Raw genomic sequence first — 16,988 nt, 5'->3', positions numbered from 1 at the left:
CATGCGGGACATCTACTTTTGGGACGTCCATGTCAGTTTGATAGGCGCGTGAACTATGATGGTTATACAAATCTCTATACATTCAAGCATCGAGGCAAGAATGTAACTTTAGCGCCATTGACTCCAAAGCAAGTGTACCAAGATCAATTGAAGTTGAAAGAAAAGATTGAAAAAGAGAGAGACAATAAAAATGATAAAAAGAAAGAAAAAATTGAGGGAGTGGAGGTAAAAGTACGAGAGGAACAAGAAAGTCAAAAAGAAATTGAGAGTGGTAAAATAAGCGTATTTGCGAGAGAAAAGGAGATAAGAAAATCATTGTTGTTGCATCAACCCGTACTTGCACTTATGTACAAGGAATGCTTATTCGATGCTAACGAACTTGATAATTCTTTACCTTTGTCTATTGTTTCATTGATTCAGGAATTCAAAGACGTTTTCCCGGAAGATGTGCCAAGTGGATTGCCTCCTTTTCGAGGTATTGAACATCAAATAGACTTTATTCCCTGAGCTACAATTCCAAATCGGCCAGCTTATCGAAGCAACCCGGAGGAAACTAAAGAGTTGCAACGGCAAGTAGCAGAATTAATGGAAAAAGGCTATATACGAGAGAGTTTAAGTCCATGTGCAGTTCCCGTTCTATTGGTGCCTAAAAAAGATGGTTCATGGAGGATGTGCGTAGATTGCCAAGATATCAACAAAATTACCGTCAAATACCGTCATCCCATTCCTAGAGTTGATGATATGTTAGACGAGCTTAGTGGTGCAAAATTGTTCTCTAAGATTGATCTGAAAAGCGGCTATCATCAAATTTGTATGCGGGAGGGGGCCGAGTGGAAGACTGCGTTTAAGACTAAATACGGTTTGTATGAGTGGTTAGTGATGCCTTTTGGCCTCACCAATGCACCGAGTACTTTCATGAGGTTGATGAACCACGTTTTGAGGTCTTTCATTGGTCATTTTTGCGTAGTTTATTTTGACGATATTTTAATTTACAGCAAACCATTAACTGAACATCTTGAACATTTGCATGCTATTTTGAAGGTTTTACGAAAGGAAGTATTGTATGCAAACCTTAAGAAATGTAACTTTTGTACTGACAAAGTTGTTTTTCTAGGTTTTGTTGTAAGTGCGAATGGACTAGAGGTGGACCAAGAGAAGATTCAAGCAATACAAGAATGGCCACGACCGAATAACATCAGCCAAGTTAGAAGCTTTCATGGCCTTGCAAGCTTCTATAGGAGGTTTGTACCAAATTTTAGCACTCTTGCTGCCCCATTAACCGGTATTATAAAAAAAATTCACCTTTTATTTGGTCTGATGAACAAGAATCTACTTTTGTTAAAATCAAAGATTGTTTGACTAATGCTCCACTTTTATGTTTGCCGGATTTTAACAAAATTTTCGAGGTGGATGTGGCTTCTGGAATAGGAATAGGTGCAGTTTTAACGCAAGATGGGCGACCGGTGGCTTATTTTAGCGAGAAACTTAATAGAGCTACGCTCAATTATCCCACCTATGACAAAGAAATGTACGCATTGATACGTGCATTAGAAACATGGTAGCATTACCTTTGGCCTAAAGAGTTCGTTATACACACGGACCATGAGGCTTTGAAGCCTTTGAGAGGGCAAACTAAGCTTAACAAACGACATGCAAAATGGGTAGAATTCTTAGAATCCTTTCCATATGTGATTAAGTATAAGCAAGGTAAGGAAAATATTGTTGCGGATGCTTTATCGCGAAGGTATGCTCTTCTAAATTATTTGGATGTCAAGTTACTTGGTTTTACTTATTTAAAGGAATTCTATGCTGATGATTCTGATTTTGGAGAAGTTTACAAGTTATGTGTGCAAGGTGCGTATGACAGGTACTACCAACAAGATGGATTCCTATTTCGAGAAAATAAGTTGTGCATACCCCAAGGATCAACTAGAAATTTGTTGGTTCATGATGCACATAGTGGGGTTTAATGGGACATTTTGGTATTGCCAAAACTTTGGTCATTCTTCAAGAACACTTTTATTGGCCAAAGATGAAACGAGATGTGGCTAAAGTTGCAATTGTTGTATTGTTTGCAAGAAGGCGAAATCAAGGGTCCAGCCACATGGACTCTATACTCCATTACCGATCCCAGAAATGTCATGGATGGATATTTCTATGGACTTTGTTTTGGGTCTTCCTAGAACAAAGAATGGCAAAGATTCTGTGTTTGTTGTAGTTGATCAGTTTTCAAAAATGGCTCATTTCATAGCATGTAACAAAACTAACGATGCTTTAAATGTTGCCAAACTATTTTTTAGGGAGATTGTACAATTGCATGGCATTCCAAGAACCATTGTTTTGGATCGAGACACTAAATTTCTCAGCCACTTTTGGAGGACTTTATGGGGAAAGATTGGAACTAAGCTATTATTTTCCACAACAAGTCATCCCCAAACTGATGGCCAAATGGAGGTTGTTAATAGAGTTCTGTCAACACTACTGCTGATGCGATCCCGGTCGCATCATGTTACGACACAACTCGATGCTACCGAGATTGGCCCAAACTCGAGGGGCCCAAGTGCAAAATGAAGTTTTTAATTTAGTTTGTCAATTTGGCAGCTGGAAAATAAGGACTTTGATTCATTAATTTTTAGTTATTTTAGTTTGTGTTTTTAATTATGTCATAGTTTGCACATCATTAATATGTGTTCTGCATTTAATAAAGTCATGCATTATGTAACTTTCACGTTAGTTAAGTTTGCATCATTAAATTAAGTCAAGTTAGTTTAATTATGTAACTTTCATGTTAGTTAAATTTGCATTTCAAAACCATGCATTTAAGCATCTTAGTTTAATAAATGAGTTGATGGATATTTATTCAACTCATCTTAGTTTTAATTAATAAATGTTTTTGTTGAACTTCATTTAATAAGTGTTGTTCTTAATTAATCTAGTTCCTAGGATTATTTATTGATGCATGAGTTAAGTTCATTTAATTATGCTCCTTTAATTAAACTAGTTGCTGAAATAATTATTGCATATATTTTTAGTTCATTTATTTAAGTAAGTTTAATGTTTATCATGATTAATAAGTGTTTTCATTTGTTTAATAAACTCATTTTAATGTGTTTATTGCAGGTGACTTTTTAGCTTATAGTGGTTACAATTCAAGGTTGTTACACATTTAATTGAGTGGTTGTTCAAGTTCTTTTGATTTACAATTAAAGGGGCTGTTATAAAGGGAACTTAAAATCATTAAAGGAGTTTTTAAAGAGCATTTTATGCCCTTTAAAATTCAGCAGCAACTCTTCCACTTCCAGCCGTTTTTGGAGCTTTCAAGAGAAATTAATCAAGCCTTTGAATGTCATTAAGGAGCTGGTTAAGAGATGGTGTCTATTCAACTAGCCAAGGACAACTCAAGAGTCATTTTCTAAGCCATTAAAGACATTCAAATCAGCTGAATTAAAGTGATTTTATGGAAGGAGTTATTTGGTTCAAAGAATAAGAAAAGACATCAGTTTTTATGGCACATTAAGTGGATGTTTTTGACCATTCGGTTACCTTGTTTTAGCATTATAAATAGATGTAATCAGCCATAGAGAGTGATGTGATCCGGCCCGGATTAATTGAGTCGTTTCACGTAATTGCCCGATCATTGACGAGGAATAGTTGAGTTATCGAAAATAGGATGAAATAAGGCTAAAGATGCGGAAGCTTTGAAATGGTTTTAAAGGTTGGCTAAGGTGATGGTAAATTTATAAGGGTAGTAGGCTCGATTTAAGGATAAAAATAAGAAAAATGGAAGTTGATAAATGAAGGCTCGGTTTTGTAAAAAGATATTATAGTTGGGTAAAATCTAGGATAGTCGGTGGAATGATAAATGAGCTTAAACGCCAGAAATGATTCAACAGTAAAAAGTGTCACCCCGATTTCTATTCGGTTCAAGGTGGGATTGCGGAATTGTAGAAGGGTTGAACGCTGATACGACCATGCCCGGGCACACTTTTGGATCAGCTCCCTAAGCATTGTTTGCAAATCCATGCGAGCTGAATTAGTTCAATTTCATTTCGTTAAGCTCCGTTTAGCTCGTTTCCAGCTCACTCGAGCTCAAGTCAACTCATTCAAGCTCAATTCAGCTCAATCTTAACCTAATGAGCTTATTTTTAGCTTTCTTTAGCTTGCATTTATTTTGCTGAAATAAACCATTTAATTTGTCATTAGTTAAATTAGTTGTTTATCTTAAGTTAGTTAATTTGTTAAAATCTGGACAAATAATTAATTAAGTGTTTTAATTATATCTAAATTAAATACTTAATAAATTATGATGTTTTAAATATGTCTGAAATTGTTAATATGTATGGCCAAATTTAATGTGCAAATTATTGAGTTCATATGCTGCTAATTTAATGTGTTTGAAATGCATTTAACTTGCTGATTTAATTTGCTGCAGGTTCATGAACGGATTGGTGCAATGTATGGGAGTGTGCATGCACAATTGAGGTTCAATGGATGGCATTTAAAGGAGCACATGCATTTGGGACGTTCATGTAAGAGGGAGTTGCTGAAGTTCATGTATTTGAAGATTCATGGATCATATTTATGGGGGAAAATACATGGGACGTTTCAAGCATGATTCATGCATTTTCAAGATGACCATTCAAGTATTTTAGGCACATTAATGCCTCATTCAGCCAAGGGAGATGTAGGATCATTAAAGAGCTGCACATTCATGGAATTATGGAGATTCTTCAAGGCTAAGGATGCATGAATGCATCAAGTGAAGCATCATGATGGTTCGGCCAATTCATGTACCATCTTCAAGCATGAACTGGATTTTAATGCTATTTGTGTGACATGTTAAATACCTGTGTGAACAGAATTTAAGTTAGTGTGAACAACATAGATGCCGAATATCAATAGGCATTTTAGGCTTATAAATAGCTTACTTGTTTATTGTAAAAGGTGACAGAATTTGATTATTGAAAACTTGATTGTGAGGTTTCCTCCTATCCTATTTCGTACGAGTCTCGTTCTGACTTATCTAGCTCGCTAGTGGCGTCAACCCGACTTCTTGAACTTATCACCATCCTGGTGTGGCGTTCATCCACCTTTTTATACCTTTGGTTCCTACCTCTCTATAGGTAACGGTCAAGGTCCATCTTCGACAATCCATTAAACCCACCTTAAGCAATATAAGTCTCGGGGCAATACTTTACATGGTATTGAATCGTTCTTCGCTTGAGTTCAATTTCCATTCCATTTTATCTATCTACTTAAACTTTATTTTCTTTGTTAAACCGAACCTATCCATTCTCCAAACCAAGCCATTTTTGAACCCTTTTAATTACTTCCGCTTAAAACAACTCCATAAAGTTATCTCCATTCGACATCAACCAATACTTCTCGTCGACGATCGGGAAACTTAAGTGAACTCGACTCCATCAACCGAGCCGGATCACATCAACGCCACACCAAAGCAAGGTGATAAGTTCAAAAGAGAACGATAGACGCCACTAGCATGCTAGATAAGTCAGATCGAAACTCGTACGAATTTAGAGAGGAGAAAACTCACTCTTTGAACAAAGTTCATTCAAATGATCAAAAGTCAAAAGTCCTTTTTACATGTTTGAACTCGAAATTTATAGCCAAATAAGGGCTAGCCGAATGGACAAAATACTTGGCTGAAATTCCATCTCTAAATTCACTTAATTAAGCTTAAAATTCTAAGTTGCTTCCTAATGCATTTGGGAGGTCAAATTCAGCTGGAGAAAATTTGAAGCCTTGGTTGCTGAATGGTGCATGTAAAGTCGGCCTAGGGAGTGAAGCTTGGCCTTAATTGCGGCTCCTTGATCAGCTAAATAGATTGGACTTCTTAAAATTCAGATTGGGTTCTCCAACCGATCCTAAGTGTGAACTGAGGGAAATAATCAGCCCTTATGTGTGAACACACGAAAATGAAAGGACTTAGGGTGTGAAAGGAACAATTTCGGCTAGTGGAGCTTTAAAAATGCGTTGGTGAGCTGAATAATCAGCTTAGAAAATTGCAACGGTAGCCTCCTCTTTTTAATGCTATCCCAAGTCCCATGCACACACTAAATTTGGCTGGTTGGGAAAATACAACAGCAACTTTCGCTTTAAATGCCGTCCCAAGTCCCATGCACTCAATAAATTCGGCAGCTTTGGAAAAATGCAGCAGCCACCTTTTCTTTAAATGCCGTCCATGTACCTGCACCTATTAAAGTCAGCCATTAACTCTCATTTTAAGACAAATTAAAAGGGAACAATAAGACTTATTAAATTCGGCAGCCACATGGTCAACAAGGCATAATAAATTCGGCAGCCATTAAGACAATTTATCCATGCTTTTAATTTCGGCTGGAACTATGACATGTTTAACATTCTGCATTTAAACAACAGCAGCATTAAACAACAGCAGCAAAACACATTAATTAACAGCATTAAATTCGTCCAAAGTACACAATATCCTGCACATTAAATTCGTCTGGAAAAATTAATTGACAACATGAATTAAATTTGTCTTAAATTTAGACACACTTAATTAACTATTAGACATCTATTTAATAGGTAATAAACTAAGACACATTAAAATAAAAATGTCCAGATTTTTAAACAAATTAATTAACTTATTTAATTAACTAATCAGCAACTTATTTATTCCATCATCTAAATGCAAACTTAATTAAATAAATTGCATTCTAGCTCCATAAGCTAGAATCCGCCCAAATTGAGCTGGGACGAGCTTGTGAGAATAACGAGCCTCGCTCGTGAGTCGAGCCAAGAAATGTTTCCAGGGCAGGGTCGTATCATCCCCCCTTCTTTGAAGTGACTTGTCCTCAAGTCGAGCTGTTGGTTCATTCGATCATAACTCCGCTTACTCATCTTTCCTCGATCAAATGGAACAAATGACAATTGAAGCAACTGAAAAGAATATCCATGAGTTAGCAAAAAGCAGTGCAAACAAATTTGCAATTCGAGTATAACAAGACAAATGTAATGCAAGCTATTGGAAAGATTCAGATTACCATGCAAGCGAACTAGTTTACTCGACAAGGCCATGAAAAATGTTCGAAACAAAATCGAATAGATTTCTGGGCATGCATACATTTTAATTGATTACACAAGCTATAATTGAATCTCGAGTAATGAGTCAAAATATGTACATAGGCATCACAAACAGGTAATGAAAAATATTTACATGGTTCTCGAAGTTGCACAATCATACCGTGCATTAGACGATTGACTATCGATTCTATTACAATTACATCAACACAATTATCAAAAACAATAATTTTTTTGTCACCATTAAAATTAGATAGATCATGTTCAATTGAGGCAAAACAATTAACCATATCACAATCAAAGTATCTTTCAAAAACCAATTCACGAACAAGATTGTTATTACCATCCAAGGAAATCAAAAATATTTTAGAAATTTCAGGAGGCTTACCTTTTGGAGCAGGAAAATAAAGTTCAATTTTACCTCGCTCGCTTAACAAAAACCTTCGCTCCTCGGCGATGTAGAGTAGTCGAAATTCCTTGCTTGAATTAACCTTTTCAAATTGAATCTCCATACTCGACAATAGAGCATGCATCATAATCAAATTGGAATTATAATCAAAATACATCGAGAACTCATCCAAATGATTATGTAATCGAAATTTCAGTCGGTCAATTTTGCTCAAAAATGCGGAATTTGGATAACAAAGCATATTTGAGGCACCATCTTCAACTTTAAGTGCACTAACCATTTTACATGTCATCGTCATATCAAACAAACAAATCAAAGACATGCATGTTTTCAAGCATTCATACGTCTCAAATCTCATACACACATTCTTGTTTATACTCACAAAAGATCAATGAGTATATTTTTACCCAAATCAAGCCGATGGAATGGCTTATATGTCTTTTTATCTTGCAAATGCCGAATAATTATTATTTTACTAACAAACTCATCAGCATCGCAATTTCCAAAAGCGTTATTCTTCTTGCCATCATTCCGTGCAAATGTATTATCATCAATCAAAGGATGGAAAGTAACCACATCAAAGTTCAGATCACTTCTAAAGGACAATTCATCAACAAGGTTTCCATCAATAATCGAATAAAACAGAGGTGCTTTAAGAATTTCAAAACTCATACCTCGCTCCTCTTTTGGCATAGGCGAACTAAGATAGTTGAGAACGTTACCTTTTTCAACCAAGGTGAACCTTCTCTCCTTGGAAAGGTATTGGAGTTGTAAATTATCGTCACTCGGCCTTGTGGATACCTGAAAAATAGAAATAGAACAAGAACAAGTTTCATATGGATTAGTTGAAATGCTCCTCACTTTTTCTAGTTCATTTGTCTCTTTTTCGCTCGTTTCTTTTTTAATCTCAACTTCTTTTTTTCTCTTTTCATTTCCTCTCTCGTTTTCAATTTTATTTTCGACCTCACTCTCTTTTTTGATTTCTTTTTCTTTTTCAATCTCTTTTTCTTTTCTTTTGATTTCTTTTTCTCGCTCGCACTCTTGTACAATCTCAATTTCTTTTTCAAATTCTTTCTCTTCATTTTCTTTTTCTCTCACTTTTTCAATTTCATTACAATGTGCATTCGACACGAAAGAATCAAAAATATAATCATTTGCCCCAAAGGAAGAGAAAATATTTTCATAGGCTTCTCATCCATTTCTTCGGGAACAATCCTCCGGGAAGGACTTCTTTGAATCATACGATGAATAACTCGTCCTCTCTCGTTCGTCATGTCGAGAAGTTGCAAGCTCTAGGCTGTCGCGTCTTGAATTCCTTGACGAATAGGAATCCCGATAAGAATCTCTTAGCGAGTAGTCTTTGGACGCGTATCGCCGCAATGATCTCAACTCCATTTCTCGATTTGGTAGATTTTGTTTTCGTCTGGCTCTTTCCTCCACTCGATCCAATCGATCATGCAATTTATCAAAATTTGATTTCACCATTCTACGTATCTCTTGCTTCAAATATTGGAAATCTGATTCGGAAAATTCTTGTGACATGATTTTTTTTGCTAAAAAAATGATTAAAATAAAATAGAAAGTAAATACCTCACCACAAAAATCTCACGTTTCACTCACAAAGAAAATTGGATAACACTCCACTCGTGTTTACACTTGTTTAATGGCTTTTGCTCGCTCTAATGTACTCACCACTCGTGCCTTTTTCCACTCGTCTCACTCTCGTGAATTCGTATTTTGTTTCAAGAAGACTTATTGCAGCTTAGAGGGTCGGCTTCAAATGGGTTACAAGGGATAACGTCGGGTGTAGGGTAGGCTAAACAAAGAAAATAAAAATCAAAGTATGTGTGGTGTTTTGGGGGGGTAGAGGGAATGGTAGAATGAATGGATGCTCGGAAGCAACAAGAAACAAAATAAAACTCACAAGACTTTTCACTTTTTTTTTATACTTCAAAAATTTTTTTTGAATTTTTTTTGAATTTTTTTTCAAATTTCCTCTTCTCTTTTTTTTTTTGATTTTTTTTCAATTACAATATGCTGAAATACAAAGGAAGAAGAGAAAAAAATTACAACCTAAATTTTTTTTCACGTTACGAACCTACTCCGAGCTTGGTACGAACGTCGGCATTCCTTGTTTTAGTAGCTCTGATACCAGATGATGTGATCCGGCCCAGATTAATTGAGTCGTTTCACGTAATTGCCCGATCGTCGACGAGGAATAGTTGAGTTATCGAAAATAGGATGAAATAAGGCTAAAGATGCAGAAGCTTTCAAATGGTTTTAAAGGTTGGCTAAGGTGATGGTAAATTTATAAGGGTAGTAGGCTCGATTTAAGGATAAAAATAAGAAAAATGGAAGTTGATAAATGAAGGCTCGGTTTTGTAAAAAGATATTATAGTTGGGTAAAATCTAGGATAGTCGGTGGAATGGATAAATGAGCTTAAATGCCAGAAACGATTCAACACTAAAAAGTGTCACCCCGATTTCTATTCGGTTCAAGGTAGGATTGCGGAATTGTAGAAGGGTTGAACGCCACACCAAAGCAAGGTGATAAGTTCAAAAGAGAACGATAGACGCCACTAGCACGCTAGATAAGTCAGATCGAAACTCGTACTAATTTAGAGAGGAGAAAACTCACTCTTTGAACAAAGTTCATTCAAATGATCAAAAGTCAAAAGTCCTTTTTACATGTTTGAACTCGAAATTTATAGCCAAATAAGGGCTAGCCGAATGGACAAAATACTTGGCTGAAATTCCATCTCTAAATTCACTTAATTAAGCTTAAAATTCTAAGTTGCTTCCTAATGCATTTGGGAGGTCAAATTCAGCTTCTAGATGCCTTGAAATTCGGCTGGAGAAAATTTGAAGCCTTGGTTGCTAAATGGTGCATGTAAAGTCGGCCTAGGGAGTGAAGCTTGGCCTTAATTGCGGCTCCTTGATCAGCTAAACAGATTGGACTTCTTAAAATTCAGATTGGGTTCTCCAACCGATCCTAAGTGTGAACTGAGGGAAATAATCAGCCCTTATGTGTGAACACACGAAAATGAAAGGACTTAGGGTGTGAAAGGAACAATTTCGGCTGGCGAAGCTTTAAAAATGCATTGGTGAGCTGAATAATCAGCTTAGAAAATTGCAACGGCAGCCTCCTCTTTTTAATGCTATCCCAAGTCCCATGCGCACACTAAATTCGGCTGGTTGGGAAAATACAACAGTAACTTTAGCTTTAAATGCCGTCCCAAGTCCCATGCACTCAATAAATTCGGCAGCTTTGGAAAAATGCAGCAGCCACCTTTTCTTTAAATGCCGTCCATGTACCTGCACCTATTAAAGTCAGCCATTAACTCTCATTTTAAGACAAATTAAAAGGGAACAATAAGACTTATTAAATTCGGCAGCCACATGGTCAACAAGGCATAATAAATTCGGCAGCCATTAAGACAATTTATCCATGCTTTTAATTTCGGCTGGAACTATGACATGTTTAACATTCTGCATTTAAACAACAGCAGCATTAAACAACAGCAGCAAAACACATTAATTAACAGCATTAAATTCGTCCAAAGTACACAATATCCTGCACATTAAATTCGTCTGGAAAAATTAATTGACAACATGAATTAAATTTGTCTTAAATTTAGACACACTTAATTAACTATTAGACATCTATTTAATAGGTAATAAACTAAGACACATTAAAATAAAAATGTCCAGATTTTTAAACAAATTAATTAACTTATTTAATTAACTAATCAGCAACTTATTTATTCCATCATCTAAATGCAAACTTAATTAAATAAATTGCATTCTAGCTCCATAAGCTAGAATCCGCCCAAATTGAGCTGGGACGAGCTTGTGAGAATAACGAGCCTCGCTCGTGAGTCGAGCCAAGAAATGTTTCCAGGGCAGGGTCGTATCATCCCCCCTTCTTTGAAGTGACTTGTCCTCAAGTCGAGCTGTTGGTTCATTCGATCATAACTCCGCTTACTCATCTTTCCTCGATCAAATGGAACGAATGACAATTGAAGCAACTGAAAAGAATATCCATGAGTTAGCAAAAAGCAGTGCAAACAAATTTGCAATTCGAGTATAACAAGACAAATGTAATGCAAGCTATTGGAAAGATTCAGATTACCATGCAAGCGAACTAGTTGACGTCAAGCGAAGGTGAGTATCAAAATTGTATTTTGAATCAATGTGTTGACCCCTTCTATTTGCTTCAAGTTTTATCTTTATTTAGTTAGAAAACCAAACATGTGAATTTCATTGGCTTGCCAAGTCAAAATCAAATTTTTGATTCTGGAGGTTGTTGTATATTGTTGCTTAATGGATTCGAACATGTGTTGCATGATTTTAACTTTAATGTGCTTCAAGTTCTTCATAAGTTACTAGCCACAAATTTTTCTGGTCAAACTGAAATGGTGAACAAAAACTTTGTCTTTGATCCCGGTGAATGCTGTTCCATATCATTGTTCAAGGGATTTGGACCATGGAATTCTAATTTTCGAAACTATAATCTTCAAATATCTTGTGAATCAGGTTTGTTTCCATTGAAGAAAAAAGTAATACCAATTTCTATTTTTGATCCCGGCATTGATTCATATGTTGTTCTTTTGAGTTTATTTGCTCAAGTTGTGACTAAAATCTTGGAAAGTTCTTTTGTGTTTAACCTTCATTGTGTCACTAATTTGTTTTATTGTTTTGTAGGTGGCGTTGTTAGGTGGTACCCTCCTAAAGAGGGAGGGCATGCAAATAACCTACTTTCTTGTCGAGCCGTATATGATTCACACGTTCTTGAAAGTGACTTTGTCAGGTTTATGACCAACGAGGTTTGTGACCTTGAGAGGTTTGTCGCGAGCAAATGGCCCGATTTGAGGACAAATCGTTTTCAAGAGGGAGGGTATGATGCGATCCCGGTCGCATCATGTTACGACACAACTCGACGCTACCGAGATTGGTCCAAACTCGAGGGGCCCAAGTGCAAAATGAAGTTTTTAATTTTAGTTTGTCAATTTGGCAGCTGGAAAATAAGGACTTTGATTCATTAATTTTTAGTTATTTTAGTTTGTGTTTTTAATTATGTCATAGTTTGCACATCATTAATATGTGTTCTGCATTTAATAAAGTCATGCATTATGTAACTTTCATGTTAGTTAAGTTTGCATCATTAAATTAAGTCAAGTTAGTTTAATTATGTAACTTTCATGTTAGTTAAATTTGCATTTCAAAACCATGCATTTAAGCATCTTAGTTTAATAAATGAGTTGCTGGACATTTATTCAACTCATCTTAGTTTTAATTAATAAGTGTTTTTGTTGAACTTTATTTAATAAGTGCCTAGGATTATTTATTGATGCATGAGTTAAGTTCATTTAATTATGCTTCTTTAATTAAACTAGTTGCTGGAATAATTATTGCATATATGTTTTAGTTCATTTATTTAAGTAAGTTTAATGTTTATTATGATTAATAAGTGTTTTCATTTGTTTAATAAACTCATTTTAATGTGTTTATTGCAGGTGACTTTTTAGCTTATAGTGGTTATAATTCAAGGCTGTTACACATTTAATTAAGTGGTTGTTCAAGTTCTTTTGAGTTACAATTAAAGGGGCTGTTATAAAGGGAGCTTAAAATCATTAAAGGATTTTTTAAAGAGCATTTTATGCCCTTTAAAATTCAGCAACAACTCTTCCACTTCCAGCCGTTTTTGGAGCTTTCAAGAGAAATTAATCAAGCCTTTGAATGTCATTAAGGAGCTGGTTAAGAGATGGTGTCTATTCAACTAGCCAAGGACAACTCAAGAGTCATTTTCTAAGCCATTAAAGACATTCAAATCAGCTGAATTAAAGTGATTTTATGGAAGGAGTTATTTGGTTCAAAGAATAAGAAAAGACATCAGTTTTTATGGCACATTAAGTGGATGTTTTTGACCATTCGATTACCTTGTTTTAGCATTATAAATAGATGTAATCAGCCATAGAGAGGAAGAACTTTTGGATGAATATAGATGAAATATTTGAATTGTGAGCTATCCAATTCTCTTTGTTCTTACGGAATTGATTTGACTTATCAAGCTTAGCTTGTGGCGTCTATCCATTTCTTGTTTTCGAACTTATCACTTTCATAGTGTGGCGTTCATCATATACCAAGGTTCCTATCATTCTTGATAGTGGGTCAAGGTCTTTTCTTTGTTGTTTTCCTATACTGTCATTCACCTAAGAGCTACTTTGAGTCTCGGGTCAACAACCTCTATTGTTGGTTCATTCTCTGCCCTTAGCCAAAATTTTCCATTCGTTGTTAAACCCATTTCCCTTTTAAACGTTTGTTTGTAGCCTTTCTTCTATTTTGAAACAAACTTAGCCTTACTCAAATTCAAGATCGAGCAAACACTAACGACTCGAATCAATCAGAAAACGAGTTCCTATCAACTGCGGGCCATTATACGTAAGAATTTAAAGACTTGAGAAGAGTCTACCTCACATTGAATTTGCATACAATCGATCGGTACATTCAGCTACCAAGTTTTCACCATTTGAGGTAGTGTATGGATTTAATCCCTTAACTCCATTGGATTTATTGCCTTTACCTTCTGATAAATTGGTGCATGTAGATGGAAAGAAAAAGGCAGATTTTGTGAAACAATTACATCAGCGAGTTAGGGATAATATTGAACAAAGAACGGAGCAATATGCTCATCAAGTTAACAAGGGCCGTAAACGAGTAATATTTGAACCTGGTGATTGGGTTTGGATTCACATGCGCAAGGAGAGATTTCCCGTTCAAAGACGTTCCAAGCTTTTACCACGAAATTTTTTTTTTGAATTTTTTTTGAGTTTCTTTTTCGAGAAACTACTATACCGTAATGCCGACAACGTCGATTCTTACTCCAAATTCGCTAGCTCTGATACCAATTTGATACGAACTCGTCTAATGATGTTTTGAGTCGTATGTGTTGCCCAATCATGAATTGAGTAAGGATGGATTCGTTTCGGTTTTAAAATGAAACAAAATAGAGATAATGGCTTCAAATAAAGGTAATAAACAAAATAAAGAGGAAACAATAACAAATTAATTGGCTAAGACCGAAAATGAACCAACAATAACGAATTGTTGTTGACCCGAGACTCAAAGTAGCTCTTAGGTGAATGACAGTATAGGAAAACAACAAAGAAAAGACCTCGACCCACTATCAAGAATGACAGGAACCTTGGTATATGATGAACGCCACACTATGAAAGTGATAAGTTCAAAAACAAGAAATGGATAGACGCCACAAGCTAAGCTTGATAAGTCAAATCAATTCCGTAAGAACAAAGAGAATTGGATAACTCACAATTCAAATATTTCATCTATATTCATCCAAAAGTTCTCTCTCTCTATGGCTGATTACATCTATTTATAATGCTAAAACAAGGTAACCGAATGGTCAAAAACATCCACTTAATGTGCCATAAAAACTGATGTCTTTTCTTATTCTTTGAACCAAATAACTCCTTCCATAAAATCACTTTAATTCAACTGATTTGAATGTCTTTAATAGCTTAGAAAATGACTCTTGAGTTGTCCTTGGCTAGTTGAATAGACACCATCTCTTAACCAGCTCCTTAATGACATTCAAAGGCTTGATTAATTTCTCTTGAAAGCTCCAAAAACGGCTGGAAGTGGAAGAGTTGCTGCTGAATTTTAAAGGGCATAAAATTCTCTTTAAAAACTCCTTTTAATGATCTTTAAGCTCCTTTTTTTAACAGCCCCTTTAATTGTAACTCAAAAGAACTTGAACAGCCACTTATTAAATGTGTAACAGCCTTGAATTGTAACCACTATAAGCTAAAAAGTCACCTGCAATAAACACATTAAAATGAGTTTATTAAACACATTAAAACACTTATTAATCATAACACATAATTAAACTTACTTAAATAAATGAACTAAAACATATATGCAATAATTATTCCAGCAACTAGTTTAATTAAAGAAGCATAATTAAATGAACTTAACTCATGCATCAATAAATAATCCTAGGAACTAGATTAATTAAGAACAACACTTATTAAATAAAGTTCAACAAAAACACTTATTAATTAAAACTAAGATGAGTTGAATAAATGTCCAGCAACTCATTTATTAAACTAAGATGCTTAAATGCATGGTTTTGAAATGCAAATTTAACTAACATGAAAGTTACATAATTAAACTAACTTGACTTAATTTAATGATGCAAACTTAACTAACATGAAAGTTACATAATGCATGACTTTATTAAATGCAGAACACATATTAATGATGTGCAAACTATGACATAATTAAAAACACAAACTAAAATAACTAAAAATTAATGAATCAAAGTCCTTATTTTCCAGCTGCCAAATTGACAAACTAAAATTAAAAACTTCATTTTGCACTTGGGCCCCTCGAGTTTGGACCAATCTCGGTAGCGTCGAGTTGTGTCGTAACATGATGCGACCGGGATCGCATCACCCACTATGTGATTCATGAAACAGCAAATTTCTAGTTGATCCTTGGGGTATGATCATCAGCATATAATTCCTTTAAATAAGCAAAACCAAGTAACTTAACATCCAAATAATTTAAAAGAGCATACCTTCGCGATAAAGCATCTGCAACGATATTTTCCTTACCTTGCTTATACTTAATCACATATGGAAAGGATTCTAAGAATTCTACCCATTTTGCATGTCGTTTGTTAAGCTTAGTTTGCCCTCTCAAATGCTTCAAAGCCTCATGGTCCATGTGTATAACGAACTCCTTAGGCCAAAGGTAATGCTGCCATGTTTCTAATGCACGTATCAATGCGTACATTTCCTTGTCATATGTGGGATAATTGAGCGTAGCTCCATTAAGTTTCTCGCTAAAATAAGCCACCGGTCGCCCATCTTGCGTTAAAACCGCACCTATTCCTATTCCAGAAGCATCACATTCTACCTCGAAAATTTTGTTAAAATTCGGCAAACATAAAAGTGGAGCATTAGTCAAGCAATCTTTGATTTTAACAAAAGCAGATTCTTGTTCATCAGACCAAATAAAAGGTGAATTTTTTTGATAATACCGGTTAATGGGGCAGCAAGAGTGCTAAAATTTAGTACAAACCTCCTATAGAAGCTTGCAAGGCCATGAAAGCTTCTAACTTGGCTGATGTTATTCGGTCGTGGCCATTCTTGTATTGCTTTAATCTTCTCTTGGTCCACCTCTAATCCATTCGCACTTACAACAAAACCTAGAAAAACAACTTTGTCTGTACAAAAGTTACATTTCTTAAGGTTTGCATACAATACTTCCTTTCGTAAAACCTTCAAAATAGCATGCAAATGTTCAAGATGTTCAGTTAATGATTTGCTGTGAATTAAAATATCATCAAAATAAACTACGTAAAAACGACCAATGAATGACCTCAAAACGTGGTTCATCAACCTCATGAAAGTACTCGGTGCATTGGTGAGGCCAAAAGGCATCACTAACCACTCATACAAACCGTATTTAGTCTTAAACACAGTCTTCCACT

At 35.3% G+C, this 16,988-nt stretch overlaps 1 pseudogene; it reads right to left on the bottom strand.

Moving 5' to 3' along the window:
* Positions 1–6,374: 6,374 nt before the first annotated feature.
* Positions 6,375–16,988, bottom strand: part of LOC121219170 (uncharacterized) — a 62,104-nt pseudogene continuing 51,490 nt past the window's right edge.

Source organism: Gossypium hirsutum, chromosome D07, assembly GCF_007990345.1.
Source record: "Gossypium hirsutum isolate 1008001.06 chromosome D07, Gossypium_hirsutum_v2.1, whole genome shotgun sequence".
NCBI classification, from domain to species: domain Eukaryota; kingdom Viridiplantae; phylum Streptophyta; class Magnoliopsida; order Malvales; family Malvaceae; genus Gossypium; species Gossypium hirsutum.
This window is presented reverse-complemented; position numbering and strand designations above follow the sequence as displayed.